General features: G+C 42.5%; 1 protein-coding gene across 4 annotated transcripts in view; it reads left to right on the top strand.

Annotated features, from left to right (window-relative positions):
* Positions 1-25,378, top strand: part of ADD2 (adducin 2) — a 573,955-nt gene that overhangs the window by 418 nt on the left and 548,159 nt on the right. The window lies entirely within an intron of this gene.

The following is a 25,378-nucleotide window of genomic DNA, read 5'->3' as shown; positions in this document are numbered from 1 at the left end:
CTGCTCATGGTGGTGGGCATCATTTGTATGCGAACAGCTTCTTTGTGCGCGAGCGCTACTGCTGCTCTTCCCAACCGCCGCTAGTGGGCGCGTGGCGCCCATGTTTACGCCCGCGCGAGCGCAACGTTCCCTTCGGCCATCTCGTTGCGTCAGAGGGTTTCATTTCTGTGAGCAAACGAGGTCCCCGCAGCCGCCTTCCCGCCGTCCTGTCGCCCGCTTGTGGAAACGAGAGGGCCAGGCGGCAATGGGAGGCGAGGGTGTAAAAGTCCGACCCCGCCGGATCACCGCAGTGCCGGTGCGTCCGTGCGCGGAGACGGCGGATAAACACGCGCCTTCCTCCGTGTGCGCAGAGCAGAGACACCTCAGATATATTCCCAAAGGTTTTTAAAGTCCGTGTGTAGCCTGTAATGGCTCCTCGTGGGAGCAGGGTGATGAAATCGTTATCACGGAGCACGCCTGTGCTTGTTGTGGCCCTGCCTGCTGGGATGTTTACAGCAGTGATAAGAAGAGAATAACACGGGTTCTCTCTCAGCACCTTCCACTGTGCCGACATGATGCGTGTGCCATGGGGCTATGTAGAAATTGTAAAAAGGGCAGCAACCACGCAGACATTGGGGCGGTGCCTTGCTGCAGAAGTGACCATGTTCTTTAATTCCTTCAGCTTCACTATTGAGATAGCTTTGTGGGTTGCTGCACCTGCTGCAGAGGCTTTCAAGTAGCATGCCTGTCATCTGGTTGAATCGTGCCTTTCGTGTTCCAGAGGTTGAGTATGAGTACCATTAGGGTGAACATACACTTGTCAGGGATAGGGGTGCAGTGTGTGCTGTTCAAATGTTACCAGTGTACTCGTTTGAGTGACCTGGCATATACTCCATCTGCATTCGTTAACAAGTGAAATCTGCAATATTGTACTTCATGACATGTTTTTTCCTTCTGGTTTCTTATTTTTCAGAACCACCAGAGCATTCTTTTTTTTAAGTGTGTTCGTGTCTTGCGCTCTTCATGATACTTCGTGTGGTTCCCAAGGCAGCCTGGCAGAGGCATCATCCTTCAGCCTCTGAGTCGTTTTCACTGTGCGTGTGCCTGTGTCAGTAGTTCGTTCACTGCCAGTGTGTCTCACAGTCCCAGTGTTTCTCACGGCGTGACAAGTTGATGGCACACAAGCATTGAAACTTTATAAGCTGATGAACTCAGTTTCATTTATTCATTATTTTGGAATACTACACTGTAACCACAGAACGAGTCGCTTCGTAGCGCCCCAAGTGGAAAAGGGGGAATAGATCATGGAAGGCGGAGGGGAGTGAGGTACTACTGAACCCTTAGACACCTTGGTACATTTGGGAGCAATTAAGTGAACAGGAAAGGAGGAAATGTGTACGTGAAACAGCCAGGCGTTTAAGTGTAGATAGAGCAACAATACAGCAACATCAGTATGTGGACATAGTGTATCACTAGAGTCAATGGTCGAACACATTACCTTTTTGGTATGGGTCAAAAGAGAGTTTGGAACTTGTTTTCAGTAGCTTCCTGACCTGCCAATGATTATCAAAGTGTTTAAAGGGGGGGAGGGCGGGGAGTTCATTCCAATATGCTAACTCATTATCTGTCCCACCTGATGTTTTGACTTTAGCTCCCATAGGCTCTAACAAGCATAGTCAGTGGTGAGGGTTCATGGGAGTTGTAGTCCAAACAATCAGGAGTGCCAAATAATGATAAACCATGTTCCAGGGATATGCACCTGCCTCGTTTAGCGGTCTGCCACACCACCCAGATTGTCCACATTTCCGAGCGCAGCTACTATAACGATGTAGAAGGCATGGAGTTCAGTAGGCACTCTAATTCCTAGTCACCTGACTAGACCCTGCTAATGCCAAATCGGTCCCCCCTTGGTGGAAATTCAATTTGCCCAGTAATTGTTTCTACTGCACTCAGTTGCCTGTATACCTGTCACCGAACATATTTTAAACTTTTATGGGAAAAAATCCAGTTGCATCATAATTGTTTCTATTAACATTTAATGGTGCATTTTGTTTCAAAGCATTACTTTAATGTCAAAAACGCGTATGGCACAACAGGACACAGCAGAAACCATTTGTGGTCAACTCATGTCCACAAGGGTTGCCAACACTTATGTATTAATGAAGCTTTTACTTAAGACAGCAAAACGGAATCTTAGGTTAGAGACTTGTGAACAAAAAGTTATCATCTCATGTTACACTTTTAGGCTTGGCTCATGAGTGGTGGCTTTAATGTCATTCGTGCCAGATTTGCTAGGGCGTGTCCAGATGGGAAGATGGCATTCGATCATCCCTTTCCAAGTGTCTGTGAGTGTCATCGTTTGCTTGCTGTGTGTGTTATAGTTGTTATTGTCTGCCTTTGCTGTTACTTTGGCAGAGCTATTTTGGCCTCTAGACGGGGTTATTTATCTATTTATTTCTTGTACCTTCGAATTATGTTAGCATCTCCTTGTTACATTACATGGACTTGCAGAAGGCAAATGATCTGCAGAAGTGGGACAAACCATTTACTTTGCAAGCTCATGTAGCTGCTCTAGAAGTGAATATAAAACAACATTTTAGGAGTAATGCATCCCGCAATTCCCTGTCTCCCCTCCCTCTTTCCTTAGCTTCCACTATATCCCCCCTTCTCCCTCTCTTTCTATTGTCTCCCTGCCTTTCACCCCACCCACAAAAGACATTCAGGGCGAATTCATTTCTATAATCTCCTCTATCCTTTTTGCTCATCTCTAATACTTCACCATTCTCACACCATCTCCCTCTTCTCTTACATTTGCACTATGGAATGCCCAATCTACCTGTAACAGCCCCCCTAGCCACCTCATCACTGATCACTTTGATTCCCAATAACCCCTTCTTGCGGCCATGCATGTCACTGGGACATGGCTGACCCCTTACTGCTCTTCTACCCTTGCCGCCTTGTCCCCTGAATGCGTTACCTTTTCACACTATGCATGCTCTTCCAAAAGAGGTGTTGGAGGTGGACTACTGATTAACAAGGCCCATCCCTCAACACTGTGGCCCTCTCAATTCCTTCTCTGATATGGAACTTCTCACTGACTCCATTCACATCAATGCCCAAATAACACTAATAGGTGATTTCAACCTCCCCAAAAACTCTTCCACCCACCAATTAGGGCTCTTCTCTGACCGCTTCCTTGCCTCAGCTCACAAGCTACCCGCTCACACTAAACACAACCCTCTTGACCTAGTCTTTCCCTTCTCACTTTCCACATCTGATCTCTAAATTGACCCCTTCCCGTTCCTCCCCTTTAGTATTGCTGTTCCCACCAACTGCCCCCTCTCCTCTCTGCCAATTTCAACCAGAAATTCAAAACAGACTCCCGGGCCCCATACCTAGCAGAAGTCCGATCCTCTCCTATCTCTCTCGCTTCAATCTGGGATTACAAAGGTCTTCTTAACTTTAACCTGCTTTTCCGATCCCCCGTAGAGCTCCATTATCCGTCTCAGGCCATCATCCATTCTACCCCTTGCCCCTAATCTCGACCACCCCTCAGATCTGTCTTCTCAAAATGCACTTGCAATTCCATCTTCGTAAGTGGTGCAAAGACCCTCCCTTCCTCTTCTCATCACCTCTAAAAATGCCCTCTTCTTCACCACATCGTTTTACTTTGCCAAATCATTATATTTCACTAATCTAATTGCTACTCTTGTGTCTTACCCTTGCAAACTCTTTTCCACACCGCAATCAATGCTGGCTACCCCTTGCTTACGTTCAATCCCTTCTTCCCTTTAGGCTAACAACTTTCCCTATAATTTCTCATCTAATAGTGAAAAAAATATAAGACCCCTTCACAACGCTCCTAACCAGGCCTCTCTCTCTGCTTCTGCTTGCCCCATCTATCCCCAACACCTCATCCCTATTCACCCTTCTCACAACTTCTTCCTGTTCGGTGGGACCAATCCTAAGGACTGGCAACACTTCGCTTTGGCGCTCCTGATTAATTTTCCTGCAGATAATCAAGAAACTTCATCACTCACTCACCTGCTCCTACTGCTCCTCGCTCTTCAAATTCTCTCCGTCTCTTGGGATCTTTCCGGTCTGCTTCAAGGTAGCAACTGTCCTAACACGTCTAAAGAGGCCGTCAGCAGACTACAGGACCTTCTTTAATCTGGATTCCGCAGCCATCATTACATCGTATAATACTAGCAATAATAATGTGTGTTCTTATACAGTGGTTCATTCCAGATTCCATTATTCCAACTGATTCCAGTTGTTGTTATTATCCCATGTTAGCAACCTGGGAGGGTGCATCAGCCAATCGAGTTCCTCAAAACCCAGGTGTACCTCACAATCCCAGCCCGGTTTCGAAGGGGCCCGTGTGCTGGGCACATCCCCAGCCATCGTCCCTCGCTCTCCCCGCTGCTTCCCTCATCCGCTCTGTTCCCCACCATCACTCTCCCCAGCCCACACTTAGCTTAACTGTTGCAGTGTTGCACCGCACCTCGCCTCGTGCCTGGCTGCTTTGAAAATTGAAGAGAAGATCCGTATGGAGTCCTGTCCTCTACTTGGATCTATGTAATCACTGTGCCGTTTTTACTGCGACCACCGAAAATGCCAATTTTTCTTTTTATTTCAACACCCTTTTCACACCATATATATATGCCTAGGGGAGACCCCCAGCAGCCTCCTCTAAGCCCCTCTACATTCATTATATGCTTTACCCGTCCCCCCACATATATATGGGGACCAAATAAAAAAGTGAACATTTTCGGTGGTCGCCGTCAAAACTGCGCAGTAATTGTATGATCTCCTCTACTTCCATGGTGGCAATGTTGGGTAAGGATTGATTTGCCAGAAACAACAGATTGCCCACTCCCCATGGTTTGTTATTTCTGTCAAATTAATTGCTCTTAGCACCCCGCCAGCAGGGTCAGACTTGGACAACAAAGAGACTCGGGCAACAAAATAAAAGTGGCCCGCAAACAATTAAAATTCAGATTCCCAGTGAATCACAACTTCCTGCAACACACCAAATGGGAAGATGGTGGAGGGGTGCGGCCGCATGCATTTGCACCTGCCACACGTACTGTTCAGAAAGAAAAGTGAGAAAAACCAGGAAAAAAAATTTATGTAGTTCCTTATAAAGAAACAAAATTACTATTCCACACATTCTACTCTTCAGAACCAGACGCAAGGCAAATCTATCCTCGTGCAACCAGCAAAGACAAAGCCCAACAAGGCCGCAACCAAATGATGAACCTAGTGTGGGATGGTGGATCCTCAAACAGTAAGGTTGAAAATCCTCTCCTCCAATTTGCATTTCACAGAACGAACCCCAGAAAAAGTAATTGTGTAAGAAGCCACACACAACTATAAATAGACCTGTATGGAAGCAGAGGAATAACTCCAACAGATGGAAGACCATAGACAGCACAGAGGAACAGTCAAGTGAAATACTTTGAAACACACGCGCAAGCTGGCTGCTTCCAAAAAAGTTAACCATGCCTGTTTCGACAAAATATGGAAGCATTGCGCAAACACACACACCTTAGTACGTGCTTTTGAGCATTGCGATCATGCAGTGTCAGACCCTCACAGGTTTCCATCAAATGGAAAACTACATATGTTATGTGGTATTTTTGTGTGGCGCCTGCTGCCATGTTTTAGGCGTCAAAGTGCTGTGATTCTAATGGCCCTTGGGTAGACCATTGTCGGAACAGATGTGAAACATTCTAGAATTGCATTATATGCAAATGGCTGATCTGTCTTAGGCAGTAGTGTAGTTAATAGCTGATGTGAATAATGCAAAAGCAAAGAATTCGCCCAGTGGGGTAAGTTTAAAAGTAAGGAGGAGGTTGTCAATGACTATGTGACAGCTGGATCAAATTTTTCATGGGACTCTGCTGTTTTCCATTACCGTAGATTTCACCGAATCCAATTTCACCTACTCAGAAATCTTTGATTTGTTTTTTCTTCCAATTGGATAGGTAAGTAGTTACATTTTAAAACATAGATGGGGGTATGGTAAGGGGATAGGATAAGGTGGGGGAAGTGGGGGAACAGGGGTCTCCCCCCGCATAATAAACAAAAGAATTAGAAGAAACAAAAATGAGAAGATTTCTCCTTAAGGTGAAGTGGATTTGGTGAAATCACAGACATTCACTCTATTCGATGGGGCACGACACTGAGTGGAAAGGGCTAGATCGAGTCGCTAGGTCAGTCCCAGGAGCTATTTGATACAGTTGTGCCGTCCCGTTATGCAATGTTTTGGAAAGTAATCGTAGTGAGCAGTAAAGTGGTTGCAAATAAGTAATAATTTCTAATATTATGTGCCAGTGCCCAGAGTTTCTAAGTCAAGTGAAATTGTCACGTAATGGGCCTGCGTATGGGTCAAAAGAATATACTGGATGAGTCCCAACTCGTTCTGGTTGAGGAAATATCCAAGGTTGACAGATGTTGGATGACAGAAAGGTTGATGGGGTCATTCAAGGTTGAGAGCGTGGGATAAAGTAAAACACCGGCAAGGCTGCGTCAGCGGGTCACAGGAATGGGTTAGGGCTCTAGGTGATTCGCAGAGTAACTTGCAACCGGAATCTAGAGGCTTCTAAGATATCCACTTCAATCGGAATATTGCTGTGGATAATTCAATCCAAACTGATGTTTAATATAGGACACAAGGATTCCTGAGTGCAAGATAGGCAGGTAACCGATCATGTGAGATTGACTGTGGGGTGGGGTTTTCCTTGAGATTTCCTGTAGTGCCATGGCTGAGCAGTACCTCATTGGAGCTAGAGATGCCATATGGTAGTAGGTATGATTGCTCATTCCCCAATCGGGTTTATTGTTCAAAGTCTTTGCTGATGTCACGCAAAATGTCCTGAATGAGGCGAGTGATTATTGACAAGATCGAGGAATTAGTTGCTAGCTCACTTAGTTAATTGAAATTGGAGCATGTTGGAAGGTGAATGAGTGTCTCTAGTCTGGGATGACTTATTAAAGGATGAGCTGATTTCTTGTCTGGTGGGTGACCCTTGCATTGACAGGATGTTGCAGGCTTCTTAAAAAGGGAAGATTATGAATACTAGTCCTGTACTGTTGCCTACTGTTTCTATTTTCAGGATAGAGGTGGCAGAATGGCATCCCCACTGGGATTAGGATGAAGGTTGAGTTCAAAACCTTTTCATTGATTAGGGAACTCCTAGGACTGGCAGATTGGTGAAAGCGATGCATTGCCGTTGCTCTGAGTGAGGGCACGCTGAGCTCCTAGAGAGGGGGACTAGGGAGTGACCAATCGTGAATGGCTTCTGCATCAGGAGAATCCAGAGACATTAGAAAGCTGATGTTTAAGAGAGCACAATTTCATTCAAAGTCACCTGCTGCTCTGGTCACAACAGGGGATGTGGGGTCGATTTAGGGAAGGACTATAGCCATGGGAGCTGAAACATGTGTTAAATCGTGTGCTGGTAGGTTATTGAGACATGCAAGTTAATCAGATTTACTCTTCCCTCTGGAAGAGCTATGTTTTGAGGGCTTTACCGAAGAGGAGGCGGCCCTCTATGCCACAAATGTTTACAGCGAGTGCATTCCATATTTTGGGAGCTTGTACTGAGAAGGAGGTCCACCAATGTGGGCTGATTTGGTCACTGGAATTATGAATACCAGACCTGAGCCAGATGTGAGTTTTCTGGTGGGCCTGTAGCAAGATAGCTTTTACTCCAGGTATTCAGGACCTTTATTGTGGAAGGCTTGATGGGTGATGCACATTGCTTTTAAAGGTAGCTCAACGACTGATGGGAAGCCAATGGAGAACTTCAAAGGCAGGCGATATGTGTTCTTTCGCTCCTAAGTATTGCAGAAATCTAGCTGCAGTATTTTGCACTCAGAGTTTGAACAAGTGAGAGGCGGGAGCTCCATGGTATGATTTTATTTTTATTAATTGTTTTGCTTTAAATTAAACCTTTACATTTTCACAAGAATAAAATCATCATTATATCAAAGATATTACATTATAAAACATTATTAAAACAGTAATTAAATCATCTAAAATTCATCTAAAGTTCATCCAAACTTTCTAAAAAGCAGTTTAAAAAACAATTTAAATGTCATTACATCTCATATTTAAAATGTGGGATTATCATGATCATAGCATTTTCCCATACCATATACTGATAGACGATGCCACAGTGTCTTACTTTGTAATGACAACGTAACTTAGTCCATAACAAGTTAGGGTCTACCAAATCGAAGGCTATTCAGAAGTCTAGGGACGCGGCATAAGTTGCTGTTGTATCATTATCGAATGCTATCTTTTGGATACAGGACACGAGGAAAGAATTAAAATACGTACCTATGTTTCTCCTGAATCCAGGTTAAAATGTGCTATCTACACCCTTTTCTTTTTCCCACTCCTCCAATTTTCCTAAGATGAATGCTGCAAATAACGTACTACCCGCATCTAAAGCGTAAAGGGTCAATAATTTAGCACGCTTAGCCTGTCCCCCTTCTTATATAAAGGAATAATAAAATATGTTTTCCCAGAGGACGGGGTTCTTTGCCCAGTAAAAAAACATTTCTGAATAAAACAAATAATATCCCCACCCACAATTCAGGCTGTAATTTAAAAACTGTATTTGTCAATTGATTTGGGCCCCTGACTCTAGAGTTATAGGCTCTCATTATCAGTCGTTCTATATCATCTATACTAAAATATTTCTGCTAATTAACCTTAAGGTCTATAGGGTCCAAAGCAGGGGCTGCCCGCTTGCTCCCATACAAGCTTTTAAAATGCTCCATCCACACATTTTTCTCTATTGGATGTTCCTGTATCTCAGATTGTTTAACCTCCAGAGAGTTATTTACTTTCCAGAATTGGTCCGATTTCTTTAATATAATATCAAGCATGAACAAGCATGTGCATGAACTCCCCATCCCTTTGGACCAGGAGGAATTAATGTGATTTATGCAAAGTACTCCAGCGTTGCTACTCCATTTTAATGAGAGCAGCCCTCACTATCAGACCTTGAGTACCCCTTTTGATATAACTAATCCTTCTTCTAATGGCCTTATTCCCTTCTTGGATTTGCTTGTTATACCTATGAGATTTAGGGGCTGAGGTTTTTGTTTGACGAATGCCATCAATAATAGGTTTAATATTTTGTCAAATCATGCAGTTTATATCTATGGCCGAAAACAACTCTAGGCTTTCCTCTAAAGTCTGATGTTATATTCATTCCAACTGACCTAATTGCCTCGATAATTCACTGTAATAGGCTTTAGTGTGTCCCTATTAGTCAAACTCTATATACCCTAAAATTTGCAACAAGCATGTTGTGATCGCTTAGAACAGTTTCTATTACTTGAAAATTCAGAAGGTGTGTGGCAAGAGTACACCAAGTAAAAACATAGCCAAGAACTGATGTAATGTGGCCATTAGAACAAGTCGGGCAATAGGTAGCCCCTCCTGGTAATTGTTCATTTAGCATATGTAAATTTCATGCCTCTCAAAAGTCTCGCCACAATTCCTCTTGCTCATGTTTTTCAAGGACTTCTCTTCCCAACACCTTATCCATTACTACATTTTATGCCTCTCAATTTCAAAGCAATAGGAATTCAAGTCTTTGGCCACAAAATATGGCTTCCAGGATAATCAATATTCCACTCCAACATAATCTCTGTGAGACCTGCAAGGAAATCAGTGAGATCGCCCAAATAAGTTATCCGATAGATGTTAATAACCAATACATAGAAATCAGTATCAGCATGACCACCCTTTAAGATTACTGCTAACAGCCCCCTAGTGGATGCAATCAGCTTTACAATGTGTAACTCCACATCAGTTCGAACAACAGTATTTAAACCCCGAGATGATTGTCCCATTAATCCTTTTAAAGCTAATTGAAATGCGATTTGGTAGTCATCTATCACAGGGAAAACCATCAACCATAGTTCTTGCAAAATAATTAACGCACAAGTTCTCAAAAAGAGACACAGATTATCATTATGCAATAGCTCATTATATCCCCGTATGTTCCAAGAAATACGTTTTAGATTGGTATGTTGGCTAAAGACCTCTTTTCAGATCCTTAAGATGTGTGAGGGATTCCTTCAGAGTCAAAGCTAGCCACCTCCAATCTCCCGATTCGTCTCTATTAGTATTCTGCATTTGGTTTAGACTTTCACCCCATCCCTCATTTTGAAACCTATTGTTCCCCTTATTCACCACTGGCTTACTGTCAGGGGATCTAGGCTCTTTCACAATAGTAAGGTCATATCCATATTTCCTTAGGGTATTCACTTCTTTAAGGATGATTTTCTGGACCAGTTTAGATGGTATTACCAATATGACACACTTTCATTCCTAGTTGGATCGAAAAAGTCTACTGTGTCTATGTCCTTGGTGGTGATCAGTCAGAGGTTAGGGATCTCAAAGAATAAAGACAGAATTTTGGCTCAATTTAAGTTACCAGGACCGCCTCGCTTAAACAGGTACTCCTGTTTAAGTCGACCTCCCCAGTTTCCTTGCTGCACCTCTTCCTTACCCTGATTTATGGGAATTATACGCTGGTCCATCTGGGGGCTCTCTTCCCTGTTGACTATATGATTGCCTCCTCATCCCCGCAAATTGATCTTATCACATTCTTTCCCGTGTCTTTCAAGCTGCATTTCATAATATTTCTGGATTTCATGAAAGATCTAGACTTAAAAATGGCAAATGGCACAATTATAGGAGATATCCCCTCAATGAACACCTGGGAGCGAGGCAATTCGCAATCTACAATTGACTATGTATTTATATCTAACACCATTTTTGAGAATGCCTCTAAATTTGTTGTCGTTAAACAAACAACCAGCGATCACCATTTGTTAGCTCTATCTTGGTCGGTCTCTGCACCAAATAGCCCAAAAAATGCACGTTATTATAAACAAAATTTGACACTAAATAATGGTAAAAACCGATTCAAGTGGTCCACGAACAAATTGTTGGCTTTGAACGAAGCAATTTTATTAAATAATCAAAGAGCACAAGGGGCTACGTCTTATATAGATGTTTTAAGCACCTTTGCAAATATCCAGCCCGTTTCTAATAGACCCCTGAGAAGTCATGCTCATGGGTTTGATATGGCTCTCCATGAGAGAAAAAAAGCCCATCGTAAAGAGATCAGAAAACTTCGGAAATTACCATTACCTGAACAAATTAAAGCGGTCAGGTCCGTCAATACAAAATATCGCAATTGGGTACGATCAAGGAAAGCGATACTATACCAAATAGATAGTGAAGAGTTTTTACAAACATGCTGTAATAAAAACTCTGGTTTGATCTGGGCACTGCTAAATAAATGTGGCACAGTTCCTCAAGCGTATTTCCAACTTAATGGTGTTCATGAAGCTGTGTGGATTAAACACTTTAACACTTTATATGAGGATCCCAAGATGGGTAGCTACATTTATAATGGTAGTGCCTCAAGATGTTGGGAGCTGCAATGCTCTGAAACTACCATTTTGTCCCTCATTAAAACAGCATCCTCGTCAAGAGCAGCAGGCCCTGACGGACTCAACAACTGGATGTTCAAACAAAATATAAATGAATGGGCCTTAATCCTTAACAATGCATTTCATCACATTTTACAAACTAAATGTTTACCAGATTCTTGGCGTTCGTCCGTAATCATCCCGATTTATAAGAAGGGTGATCGCTTAGACGCTAAAAGCTATCGTCCGATAGCGTTATTGGATGCTCCTGGGAAGTTGTTTACTAAATTAGTATTAAGAGATTTTAATCTCTGGACATCTGCAGCCTGTCAATGTGACCCAGCCCAAACTGGTTTTGTTGCTGGTTTGGGTACTAGTGTTAATTTGCTTACTTTAAACGCTATCCGACAACAAGCTCAGTGTAAGAGACAGCCTACATACTTTGCATTTGTGGATTTACATTCCGCCTTTGATTCGGTTTCAAGACCTAAACTTATTAACAAGCTAATCAAAGCGGAGTGTCCCTCCACTCTTATAGACATAATCTTTGCATTACATTCCAAAACTAAGATCTTTGTAAGATTAAATACTGAAGGTCTTCTATCATCCCCTGTTTATACGTATAGAGGGTTAAAACAGGGATGTAGCCTAGCGTCAGCCTTGTTTAACTTTTTTATTAATGACGTTCGTTGGATTTTTACTAAAATCGTGGCTGACTCCCCCATGCTAAATGGTATTAAAATTAGTGCATTATGGTATGCAGATGATCTTGTTCTAGTGTCAAAAACATCTAGTGGCCTTCGTAATCTTCTGTCAGCACTTTGCAGCTATTTCAAAGAAAATGAATTACTTGTAAATACTGCCAAAACACAGATTGTTACGTTTATCCCTAAAGGTTCACGCAAGCATTTGTTAAAGTGGCAAATTGAGACAATCCCCATAAAGATAGTTTTAAATTATGTTTATCTGGGAGTTATTTTTGATGGTTGTCCTACACTACACTCACAGCTGAATAAAATTAAACAGAAGCTAACTATGGCAATTTGTCAGACCCGAATAATTATATCCAAGTATGGCAAATTTACACTTAAAGCAGCCATTTTGTTTTGGAATCAAAATGTTGTTCCAACTATTCTTTATGGTATGGAAACGCAAATCTTACCAATTGGATTTCTTAATCACTTAGAATCCAAATTTTGGCGAGCCATTTTGCATTTACCGCAATGCATTCCTGGAGCGATGATGCGTTATGAATTAGGCTTAATCTCATTAAGTGCCCAACATAATTGGCGCTTATGCGCTCTATTTCGTAAATGCTTGCTTTCCACTCAGGATAATTCTGCCTTGTCGGCTATCTCTAGTTACATATCAACCTCAGCAGAAATGTTTCCGAAACAGTGGTCCTCAAATGTTCTCTCTATTATGGTAAAGGCCGATATTTCATTGACCCTTTTCTTAGATCAGCCAGAGAGAGCAAAGAAGAAAGTCCATATGATGGACTGGATCGAGACTCGAGTAAAGTGTTTAACCTATAGAGATTTTGATCCTACAATATTTGGACCCAAAGCTTATAAAGTCATCCCTTCGTATTTGTGCCTGTCTCCTTCTTCTGCTATTAGATATGACATCCTAAGGCTGCGATTTAATATCTGGCCCACTAGGGAAATTAAAGTAAGAAGGAAACAAATCTCATCAGATTTAAAATGGTGTAGGTTTTGTCAAAACACAACAATTGTTGAAACCTTGCAACATTTATTATTAGAGTGCACAGCCCCTAAACTTTTGAGTTTACGAAATATACACTTTTCTAGATATTTTGGGTATTTTGCACAAATAGATCCAAGCAATAGATGGATCGCTCTGGCTGCATCTGAATGTATGGGTATAAGGATTGCTACTATCAATTTTTTAAAAGCTCTAAACCTGGAATGATTGATATACATTATGTAAGCCAACACTTTTAAATTGTGAAATTTGATTTGGAAGATGGTTGTAATTGTAATTGTAAATGCTTGTTTTATTGATTCATTGCTTTTACTCTTGAAAGAATGGATTTTTTGTAATATGTATAAAATTGAAAAAGTTGTTGTAATACAACTCTAATCAATAAAAAAAAAAAAAATATTTCTGGATTTTACAAGGCTTGTCTGACATTTAGCATTCAGCTTGTTAATCATAAGGATCTTTCATTTTGTCAGTAGCAGGCTCTGCAACTGGAAACACTTCCTAAAGTCAGGCACCAGGCCAAAATTGTGGCTTCACCCCCCCACCCTTTTGCATATATTTCCGTGCATTCAGGGGTCGAGGTTCTCTGATATAAATCGTCTTGAACTTCATTGGAGGTGTGAGATACCTGAGGGCGTCCTCACATTTGTTCCCCTTGGATCCTCTGCCCAGGTGGCCAGGGAAAGGCCATCGCTGTTTGATCCTGGCCCTGGACAAGCGAGGGAGGATCACCTGGGTGGAGGGGGATTGGGGAGAGGATACCCATAGACGAGCATGTTATCCCCTCTTTCCTAATGATGACATGCCCTCCCCTCCCCTTCATATGTTATTGTTAACCCTATTCCATCTATACTCATTCATTCCAACCAAATACTGAGACGAGGAAGCAGCAACTAAGAGCAATGCACACTTCCTCTCATGAACAACACTTGTTTCCGGGACAAAGAAGAGGACTTTAAAACACCATCCTAAAGGTCAGGCATGTCCCAGTAATAGGACGGTCGGGCAAATTACTTTCACCTGCAGTCCCTTAAGAGGCTTCAGTTGTTTATAAAAGGGTGTCACCCATGTGAAGCAGGAGAGGAAGGAGCAGCTGTGAAGTCGAGAACAACAGAGAAGTTGGAAGCAACAGTTGTTGCAGCCGCAAAAGCTAGGCGAGACGCGGGTGAAAGCTGACGAAAATCATTTTATGAGGAAGGACGCGTGAGGTATTGAATCCGCTGTTAAAGGGATTACACCCAGAGAGTACAACAGGAGTTGAAACTTCATCCTGCAGAGTCGGCGCAGCGAACAGTCGGGCTGTGGGAAGCTGTACCGAAAATACCCAAAGTGAATGCTCGTTACCTCTGGGCGTTATGAGAACACTGGAGTCTCCAAGGGGCAGATTGGAGGTCCCTGAAGCCAGAGGAGAAGTTTATGAAGGTCGGCGTGAACTCTCGACTGCAGCACCAGTGAGTGTTACTGTATCCAGAAACACTGAGTTACTTAGTATGAGAGAGAATGAGCAGACAGTGTTTATGACGCTCGCCACAAGAAAAGCTTTGCACGACCAGCAGCAAAGTAAATATCCATTGTTGAAATGCTTTCATGACTGTGCTAAAGAAATACAGCTCGCGAGTGAGTTCCCCCTTTTCAATATAGCTGAATATTTGTATCCGGCTGCTTGGGGAAGGAACGGGAATGAAAGAGTTGTACATTGGATACAGGAAAGGTCAAAACACTGCAAGGGAACATTTTAAACAGAATTGGAAATGCACAATGGCATTTTTGTGAAAGATATAAAGTCAAGTGAAAGTTGCTGTGAAACCTACAGTGCTGAAGCTAAATGAACAATGTTGCTGAACCAGCTTTGCCAAAGCCAAGTGTGTTGTGGAACCAGCATTGCCTCCAGCTAAGTGTATTGTAGAACAGGCATTGCCTCAAGCCAAGTGAAGGTGAACTAGAACACAGATGCCATTGCCAAAGAACCTGTATGGGCAAGAAAACCTAGAGTTCCTGGTTGCGTGACCTGTTTGGGTGGACCGTGTGGTCTGACAACTGTGCCTAGACCAGAGATACCCTATTTATAAAAGCCAAATAATTGTACAAAGAGCATAAGCAAGTGTATGAAAGAGATTGCTGGAGTGAACGAGGAGAAAGCAGTCTGTATGAACTATTAAGAAACCCGAAGAAGTGTAAAGATAATCTGAAACTGGCTTTGAATATTGAAAGACTGTGACTAAATTTAAGTGGACAACTTGAAGTCTTGGGGAAGGGAACCCTGGGCTCCTATTTGAATACTGTGAATCAAATGAACTTTGTGCTTCAAGGAGTGAGTGCTCTAAGCCTGGGGAAGGAAACCCTGAGCATTTATGGAACATTGTAAACCAATTCTGCTTTAAGAAAAGAGTACCCTAAGCTTGGTGAAGGGCACCCTGAGCTCTTGTTGAAGATTGTGAACATGTTGAACATTGTATTTGGAAGAACCAGTGTTTGAGCTTGGGGAAGAACACCTTAAGCTCCTGTTGAACTTTGTGAATCCAGTGAAACATTATTGGACTGTATCCCGAACTTTGGGAAAGGGAATCCCAAGACTTGCTAAAATATTTAGACCAAGGAATTATTGAAACTGCATCTGGAACATGGGGAAGGGAGCTAGAAACAGCTCCAGTCTTTGTTTTTTTGGAACACTGTTTAGATAACTGAGACCATCCCTACACAATGTTTAAGTGTTAGTTGTGAGGGCAAGCATAGGTTTTGACACAGGCAGACATTTGATTTTGACTGACAGACGTAGACTTTCCTTAGTTTATTTAGGTAGGGAAACCCCTACCTTAGTTATAGGACAAGATAGGCGTTAAACCAACCCAAAGACTTTCAATAAAGGTTTTACAAACTGTTACCCTTGTTGTCTGTGTCATCTCTTGATTCCATGCCAGTTTCACATAGGACACATTCCCAAATGTCACTATTGAGACCATGGAGTCAAAAGGCAAGCTTGCACACTCCTCATCCACCTCCCATTCCAATCGATCTTTACTCTCTGTTTCTTGGGGTCTAGTGTTTGGAGCTTTGATTCTAGAGTCCAATGTTCTGATATTGTTAGTTATTTTCATACTGACCATTTGCCTCCCAAAGTTATTATTTGTGCATATTTCGTGGAGAAACGTCTGAGATGATCTTCGGCCATCCTTGTATTTTTTTTACACATTCTTTCCTTTCTTTTTTAGCCAGTGGAGCCTCACTGGAATTGTACAATCCTTTGTTGTTCGTTTCATCATATTTAGGTATTTGTTTCCCTTTATTAAACATCTTAAATACTCCAGCTTCACAGTTTTATTGGAGATTTCATTTCCTCCATGCTATAATGCATTTGCATAAACGAACCATGATAGTTTGACAGCAATGATTGCTGTTACTGTGTTGAAAGGTGAGGAAAGGGAAGATGCGTCGGAGGATGCATCACATTTTTTACTGTGTTGGAAGGGAAATGTGGAGGGCCTAGAGAGGGGGTGGGGTGAGGGAGGAGGGTGATTTTTCCAAATAGCATGATCTCAGTTTTGAGTAGGAGGTGATTGGCTATCATCCAATATTCTATCTTGGACAGGCAGTTTGTGAGGTTGGGAGGGGTGAGTAGGGCTTATTAGAGATTTTGAAGATGAGTTGGGCGTCATCAATATATTTATAGCATGATAGTCTGTGGGATCGTATGATTCCAGGCAGTGGGCTCAGGTAGAGGTTAAATAGAAGTGGACAGAGTGATGCACCTTGGGGTCCCCTGTGAAAGACGGGGCGCAAATAGGAGGTGAATGGTGGTAAGTGTATAATTTGTGATTTGTTAGAGAGGAAAGATCCAATCCAGTTCAGAGCTAGATCCCTAATGTCTAGGCTGTTTAGCCTATTGGTGAGAATTGAGAGGTCTATGGTGTCGAAGGCTGCTGAGAGGTTGAAAACAATGAGAGCAATGCCTCTGTCCGAGTATGTGTGCCTTTTAAGGTCATCCCAGATGGGTACTAAGCATGATTCTGTGCCCTGTATGGGTCTGAAGCTTGACTGAGCAGAATCTAGTATGTTGTTTAATTCAGAAAAAAAATGCTTTAATTGTGAATATGCTGCTCAGTAAGCTAGTTTGGTTATGAGGTGGTTGTTCGAGAGGGGTCTATAATTTATGACAATAAGAGTTTTAAGGCTAGCCTTTTTAGGGAGAGCCTTGATGTAGGCTGTTTTGAATTCTGCAGCGGAGATGCCAGAAGTAAATGAAGTGTTGAGGGTGGAAAGTGTAATATTCCCTGCACAAGTTGAGGAAAGGATTTCTTTTAGTAGGGTGGGAGGACAAGGGTCTCCTGGGGAGCCTGCTGGATGGCTATTTGATAGGAGCTTGAGGAATTCCAGGGGGTTAGTGGAGAGAAGGAGGAGAAGAGAGAAATGGTTAGTGGTTGTGATGGGATTGAAGAGACTGCTAGGGAGAGGGTAGAGATTTTTGAAAGGAAGGAAGTGTGTCTCTCCAGAGCTTCGTTGTGAATGTGTTCGGAGAGTGAGTGACAGAGGGACTCTGTGTGAGTCGGTCGGTTAGTGAGGGAGGCAGGCTCATTGAATTCCTAAATGATTTCAAAAGAGTTCTCTGGTTGGGTAAGGGGCTTTGGACATTCTGTCACCTTCAAATTATTTTTGGCTTCGCGCATTTCTGCCGGATGGTGCTTGAGCTGACTTGCATAGGCAAGTCTGTTGGGTGTTGATTGATCTGAGCGCCATCTACACTCAAGAATATGATTCACTTTTTTGAGAGTTGGGGATAACCATCTGGGGAGTGCAGTCTTCTGTTTAAGAAGAATCAGAGGGGTGAGAGGAAGATCACAGAGCCAGTTATCAAAGTTTAATATGGAGGACTGGGATGGGAGAGGCAGAGAAGGTGAACTGGGAGTCTAGTAGTAAATCTGCAACATCCGGAAACACTTTGATTTCTTTCCAGTTGTGGGATTGGGTTTGTGGTCTGGTGGTTACAGCAGATTTGCGTGAGTCATACGAGAGGAGGTTGAAGAAGATAGCGTAGTGGTCTGACCATATGTGCAGTTGTGGTGGGTGGGTAAAGATGTGGTAAGATGATCTAAAGATTGTGTCCAAGGTATGTCTAAATGGGTGGGGCCGGTGGGCCCTGAGATTAGCTGGGTTAGTTGAATTGTTTCTAGGTTGTCGAATGGGGAATGTGTCATGGAATTAAGCGGCATATGAAACCAAATGTTGACGTCCCCTAAAACTGTTAGATATGGGTGGGAGACTGTGGTGGCAGCAATGGAGTCGCTGAGGGATTCAGAAAATGTTGTATTCTGGGGTTCTATATATAAACAGGAAGCAATGTGATGAGGAGGGTGAGGGCATGAAATTTGACTAGGAGGAATACACAGTTGGGGATTTGGAGAGGGGTGTCATTGGGAGAAGCAATTCCACCAGCACTACTGGAGCGGTTCTGGACGATCAGTTTGTATCTCGATGGGAAAGCCTACTGTGCAATTGGTAGGAAGTCTTGGAAGAACCAAGTTTCGGTGATCAATAGAATGTCAGAACACTCAGTGATGATCAGACCATATATGCAATGGCGATTTTTAGAAACTGATCTGGCATTGATGAATATACATTTAAAGATGCTATTTTTCTGTTTTGGGGGGCTCAGTCTGCTGCGGAGGGCCTTGGTGTGGGTGGATGTCTGGGATAGATTAGGGTTGGCTTTCAGTAAGACAGGGAGATGGCGATGCTGAAGGATATAGCTTGTGGTGTGGCCTGAGATATCCTAGTACCTTGTCCAATCAGTGACCCAAATAGTCATCCAGCCCCTTCTCCAAATGTGAAATGCTCTAAAAATAGGGAGAGAAAACATCAACTAAAGAGAATATATCTGAAAAACGTGTTGAATGCATATTCCCACATCAGCTATGCTGCAGCTCTTAAATGTTCCACCATTGTACTGAGTTGCGGAGGGACAAGGCAGTATGTAAGGATATAGTGAGTGCTGCAATTAAATGACTGTGTTAGAAAAACATCTGCAACACAAAACCACTTGAATAACCTAGCACTACTAGCAGCAAGTAAGTATATGAACATTTGCAGAGGCATCCCCACCTTTCTACTTTGTAGGCCATTTTAAAAACTCCAGTCCAACTTCTAAACTGTTTTTAACAGCATGTTTTCAGGCACAGGAAATACTTTCATGCAACACGTATGACACTCACATGGCCATCCTGCATCAAGACCCATAAATGGAAAATAACATAGCAGGAGCAGTGCACTAACAATCACAATGTGTTTTAATCACTCAGACTTGCCAAAAAAAGCGAACCTAACATTGCTTCTGAGGGCATAACTTTCATTTGCAAACGTGGGGAAACCTCACATCTCCATCTCTAAACTCAGCAATGCCCAAATACTCTCTGTAGAAGGCACAGTTTCACGTTGTGAACCAGGTTGTGTGGCTGGTCTCCATAGAACCCATACAAAGGTTGTTAGTAGAATGCCTTCAAATAACCATGGTCACAAGATGAAGATACTAATTTACATTCTAGGATTCCGCCTTGTTTACAATACATTCAGATAAGTAAAATAATTTTATTTAGATATGTATTCTTTTTTGCTAACCAGCTTTTATTCAAGATATAAGTCGGAACAACATTAACACATATAAACATTGCTTTATTATTTAGTTAAGCATGTTGTTCAGTAGAAACCGTTTCAATGCCTCCTTTTTACCCTCTTCTCCCCCCCTCATTTTCCCTTCTTATCAGTAAAATCTTCTCATCTTCTCCAGCTCAAACCATTGCTTCTTTCACAGTCTTTAAAAAATTTACATTTAAACATCAAACCAACCAAGAGCTCTTAGTCTAGTAGGGCACATTAAATCTGTACAGTCTTCTGCCGCTGCTTTGAGGAACTGCAGCCATGCTGAGTAAAAGTCCATACTGTAATTTTGTAGATTTTCTGTTGGTTTTTCCATTGTTAGCCGCTCCTAGACTTTGACCAACCACATCATCTTCGTAGGAGGCTCTTGCTTTGTCCATAACCTGGGGATACACCATTTTGCTGCCAAAAGTTGCTTGGCCTCACGTCGCCTATGAGTTCCCACATGCTCCAGAGTTGTGTCCACTTGAAGACCTAGGAGTATTTCTGTAGTGTCTTCATCAAGCTTATGGCCTGTCTTAGTGGCTGGAGAACCCCAGGAATGTGTTCTTTTGAATTTGTTATTTTTCACATTTGAGGCTTGCATAATTGTACCTTATCCTCAAACACAATGCTAGATGCACTGTAGTCTTTGTGATATAACAATATTTACTGTGCCACATTTCTTTGATAAATGTTTTAATTATTTTTTTATTGTATATGGTTAAAAAATGTTCAACCCTTACAATATCGAAGGATTTAAATTCAATTCAAACATAATCAACAGTCATAAATAAACCTTGTCATAGCTTATAACCTAATCAAACATAGGTAAATAAAGTTTGAATCATGTTCCGATTTCATGTACATCACTATAACCATTCCTATATAAAACTTTTGTCACAGGAGAGACAAAAAATACCTTCCATAAAACTCTCCCACAGTAATTATAATTATTACTGTTTTTTATAATGTGCTTACTACCGAAGAAGTTTCTAAGCGTGGACCCAGGATTTGTACCTGTGTTGCTCTGCGTCGTCTTGCTTCAAGGATGAGGGTGTTGCCACTGAGCTATACTACCCATGCCGGATAAGTGAACCAGGGTAAGGTTGTTTAAGTTATTCAGGAATCCTGTTACTGCTATTCCCACTGATGCGGGATAGCCACCCAGACATCTTAACCAAAGGCACTCACAGCAAATAAATGCTTCCCTACAGACTTGTTTCTAAAAAAACAAGGTGTGAAGAGGTATCAGTGCTTTATAATGTATCAACAAGTGCTTCAATGTTTCCAATTTACATTTATCCTTACAGTATTGACAGAATAATTCCTCCTGGGATGTCCGTTTACTTTGTAAAAGAATTGCCCTTATAGGGAACAAGTCCCACCTAAACCTTAAGAATTTCTCTCGATAGTAGCGATTTGGGAAGATATTCAAGTATGATGCAACAAACCCAAGTTGTTTATGCTCTAAGATGAGATAATGAAGGATACTAGAGAAACCTATTAAGTGTATGGTACCAGTCGACCTGCTCTCAGAGATCCATTGAGCTTTTGCTCTCTCTGTGAGAATACGGTCACACTGTTCTCTCAACATACTCAAGGTAATTACATCATTACAGCTCAAAATGTTTTTCTATTCTTCATACAGACAATTCCCCACTGGGTAATGCATACTCCTATAAAGGATCAGTAACCTCCATTTAACTCTCACCTGTAACGATTTGAACCTTAGTTCATAACGAATCAAAGCCAAGGGACTGCATTAGGCAATCTCAAAACTTTACGCCAGATATGAGCCTCCAATTTATAAAGATGATCCAGAACCCAGGGACAAAGTAATTCCACTCCATACACTATTTTAGGAATGACCTCACCTGTAAGCGATATTCAATCAACACTACAGCTAAGTCAATGCCTAGTCTGGGATGCTGAGGAAAACCCTTATTGATGTATTTTTATGTCCAGTTCTAATCTGGATGATGAACCCTTGTATAACACCCCTCTCTCAGAATCCCCCCGACCCCGCTGAGCCAAGAAGTATGTTTGTTTTGCAAATTTAAAAGGTTTATTTGAAAAATTAACAAGATATATATCACACTTTTATAATAAATTAATAATTGATATCACACTTATGGATATAATGTTGATCAACAATGGGTAATCTGGCACTAGCACACTTCTTTACAATCAATGAGGAGTTAGTATAGGATGGATAAGGTAGCAAAAATACTTCTATGGTTTCAAGGGAAAAGCACGGAGGCACTATAAGGAGTAGGAAGTCGGTTCTAGGCTCGTTGGAAAGCTTAGAATCTTAGCTTTAAGGATGACAGTTAAAACTCGCTCCTAGCACAAACGGTTCCGGAGATACGGCCGATTTAATAAAGGTAGTTTTTCGGATTTGAAATTTTAAAGCTCAGAATGACAGATGACAGTTTTCAGTTTTAAAGATGACAGAATGACACGATTCTAGGAGGCAGTTCTAATAGGCTAAAATAGTTTGAATTAGATTATTTTAACTATGAGATTGGTTCTGCATAGTTCTGCTAGGTGCTCACAATATAAATTTGAAATAGGCCTTGTCACGGATCTGGTCAACACGTCCAGCGGCGGTTCTCTCTGCTCGGCGGGTCAATCAGGCACCGGTTCTGCTCACAGCGATCCGGATCTCTGGTTCTGCTCACAGCGGTCGGGGTCTGGTCTGCGGTTCCGGCAAAAGTTCTTGGCAAAGAATTCAAACAGCTCGCCCGGCTGTCGAATAGTTTGGTTAGGTTTGCTGGATTCTGAAGGCCTGCTGAGAATACTTTTGCTTGCAGTGGGCCTTCTAGGTTCAAAGTTCTGTAGTCTATGGGTCTCTGGTTCTGGTCTCTGTCTGGATGGGATGTCGGCCGTCAAAATGCTCCGTAGAAATGGAAAATGAATGTCTCTACCTGTCCCAGCAGTCTCTTTTTATGTGTTTTGGAAGTGGGTGTGTGCGTGGCATAACTGAGCCTGCCCCGCTCTACTTGTCATTGGCTCAATTCTCCCCTCTCCCATGATTGGGGGAAGGAAATGGATTGTCATCATGATGACGTCTGTTTATGGGTCAGAGGATCCTCGCACTGGTCAATTTGCCCACAAATCTATTTCTGATCCAAATACATATTTCCCAGATACACAATTTGTTGAAATTACATGTACACATTATATATTCCTTATGGTCCCTGCTTGTCCGCCTCTGATCTTCCTGGGGGCTTGCATTCAAAAATGACAACATTTTGCGCTTTTTGACTGGTTTTGCAATATCGGACTTTTACCAAAAATTACACCCATGTGCGCAAGGAGTATGGACATTAATTGATGAAGTGTCAGATTTTTAACATGCAGACATTTGGAGTAAGACCCTATTTTCCGCTAGCAACCCCCCAAAATACACCACAGGGTCCTAACACCTCTTAAAATGTGCACGGAAAAATCCCAAGAATAATGATATTATTTATATAATTTTGACCAGTCCGCACTATGAGTTATCTATCTTTTTAAATGTATGCCCTGGTCAAAAAGGGGTGTGGCTTCTCACATCACATGGTGGAATAACTGGTTTATCCACTTCCCCCAAGCTCAGCTTGCTAGCAGAGGCACTGCCCCTCCCAGTTTCCCCCAAGAGGAAGCCATTTTACGACCCCCCCAATATAACATTTGCCTGAGCCCAGAACAGGGCTTTGTTCAACCTCCTGCAGTCTGCAGGTACCCCTCCCTTAATTCAATCAGAGAGGTGTCATCTCCTTTTGGCAGGGGCAGCAGGATGCAGCTAGGCCTGGGAAAAGTGGCCGAGCAGGTTTCTCCTGTCGGGGGTAGTTGTCAGGCAGAATTCAGCTAAATGTCACTTTAGTTCCCAGTTTAAATCAAACTTACAATTTTTACATATACATTAAATAATTACTTCCTTCAAGTCATTTCAGAATATAGTTTTACATTGTATCCAGCTCTTAGCAAGTCTGTCCTTGGCCTGGTTTGGGTTCCTCTGTTCAGTTTTACACAAAAGTCTGGTGGTTTTAAAACGCCGGCTTTCTGATAGTGGTGAGTACCGGTATTGCATCCATTTTTGGGATCTGTCTTGAATTACTGCATTTCAATAGAGTGGTCTTTTGCTTGATAGTATAGGACCCTTGCTTAACATTGTTTTGATGGCATCCTTACAGTAGAGTGGTGATGTGGAACCCCCCACAAGAAGGTTGTATCTTTGGAGTGGTCTTGTGCCAACTGCGCAGTTCTCCTGGATTCTGGCGTGAATGTGAGCGGCGATAGCTCATCCCCACATCCACCCAGTCTATTGATTTAGTTTGTTCTGGGATAGAATAATGGGCGGCGATAGCTCATCCCCACATCTACCCAGTCTATTGATTCAACATGGGTCAAAACCCTTGACAAACCCCCCCGCCCGACTGCGCTTTGATTCGAGTCGAGGGGAAGTCGGGTGCAAAGGATGTTTTGAGCCCTGTGATGGTATGTCCGCATTATCTTCTTCCAATTCTGTAGATGGCACAGTTCAGCATCTTTTCCTCCACCCAGTTGGATCGATTGGTTCTCCTCGCCGGTCCTGATGGGAATATTGGGCGGTACCCCGGGCCCCTCGGGTCTCTCCTCCCGGTCCCCGGTCGTCCTCCTTGGTCAGTCTCCATGGTTTCCTCTCTCCTAGGATGATAAAGCAAAAGCGGCAATACCTATTCATAGACATTTTTCCACCACTATTGATCTAGTGGGGTGGCATGTACATTTTATAACTCAATAGACAGAGCATTCTTCTTTTGAAAAACACGATATAATTCAGAGACAGTCGCTTACAAGAGTCATAATATCTTAAACTATATGTGGGATATTTTAGGGTTGGAACTGAATTACTCTGGAGCGGCTCCTTCTGGGATTCCAGGGGATTCCTCCAGTTGTTGCAGAGTGTGCCTAGGATGGCAACACTTTAGCTGATTAATATGGACCCACTTATCTTCCCCTTCCGCAAAATTACCTTTGGGGATGTGGATTTTGTAGGCAACAGGGGAGATCTTGTCTATAATTTCAAAGGGTCCCTTCCATGTAGGCAAAAATGTTCACTGTTTGGCCTGGTTCCTTTGGAAATTGTATAGATAGACCCGGTCTCCCACATCATATTCCTTCCTGGTGGTTTTCAAATCATAGTGCGTTTTCATACTCTCAGCTGATCTTTCTAGATTCCGCTGAGCATAGGCAAAAGCATGTTGGAGGTGTTTCCTCAAATTCTCCACATACTCATGAGTTGTGGAGGCATTTATCAACGTCTGCTCTTGGGTCCTGTAGAGCAAATGCTGGGGAAGCACCATCTTGCGTCCGGTCATCAACTCAAATGGTGACATTTTAGTTGCAGATGAAGGGGTAGATCTGATGGCCATTAGGACCAGAGGTAGTCGGATATCCCAACTTCGCCCACAATCTGCCACAAACATTTTTAATATGCTCACAATGGTTCGGTTGTATCTCTCCACTGCTCCAGAAGACGCTGGCCTGTAAGCAATATGTAGCTTCCTTTTGACCCCCAGTATCTCCCACATCTTTGTCATTACTTCAC

Source organism: Ambystoma mexicanum, chromosome 10, assembly GCF_040938575.1.
Source record: "Ambystoma mexicanum isolate Mex_15411 chromosome 10, UKY_AmexF1_1, whole genome shotgun sequence".
NCBI lineage: Eukaryota > Metazoa > Chordata > Amphibia > Caudata > Ambystomatidae > Ambystoma > Ambystoma mexicanum.
Note: the sequence above shows the minus strand (reverse complement) of the source record. Positions and strands in the feature narration are given on the sequence as shown.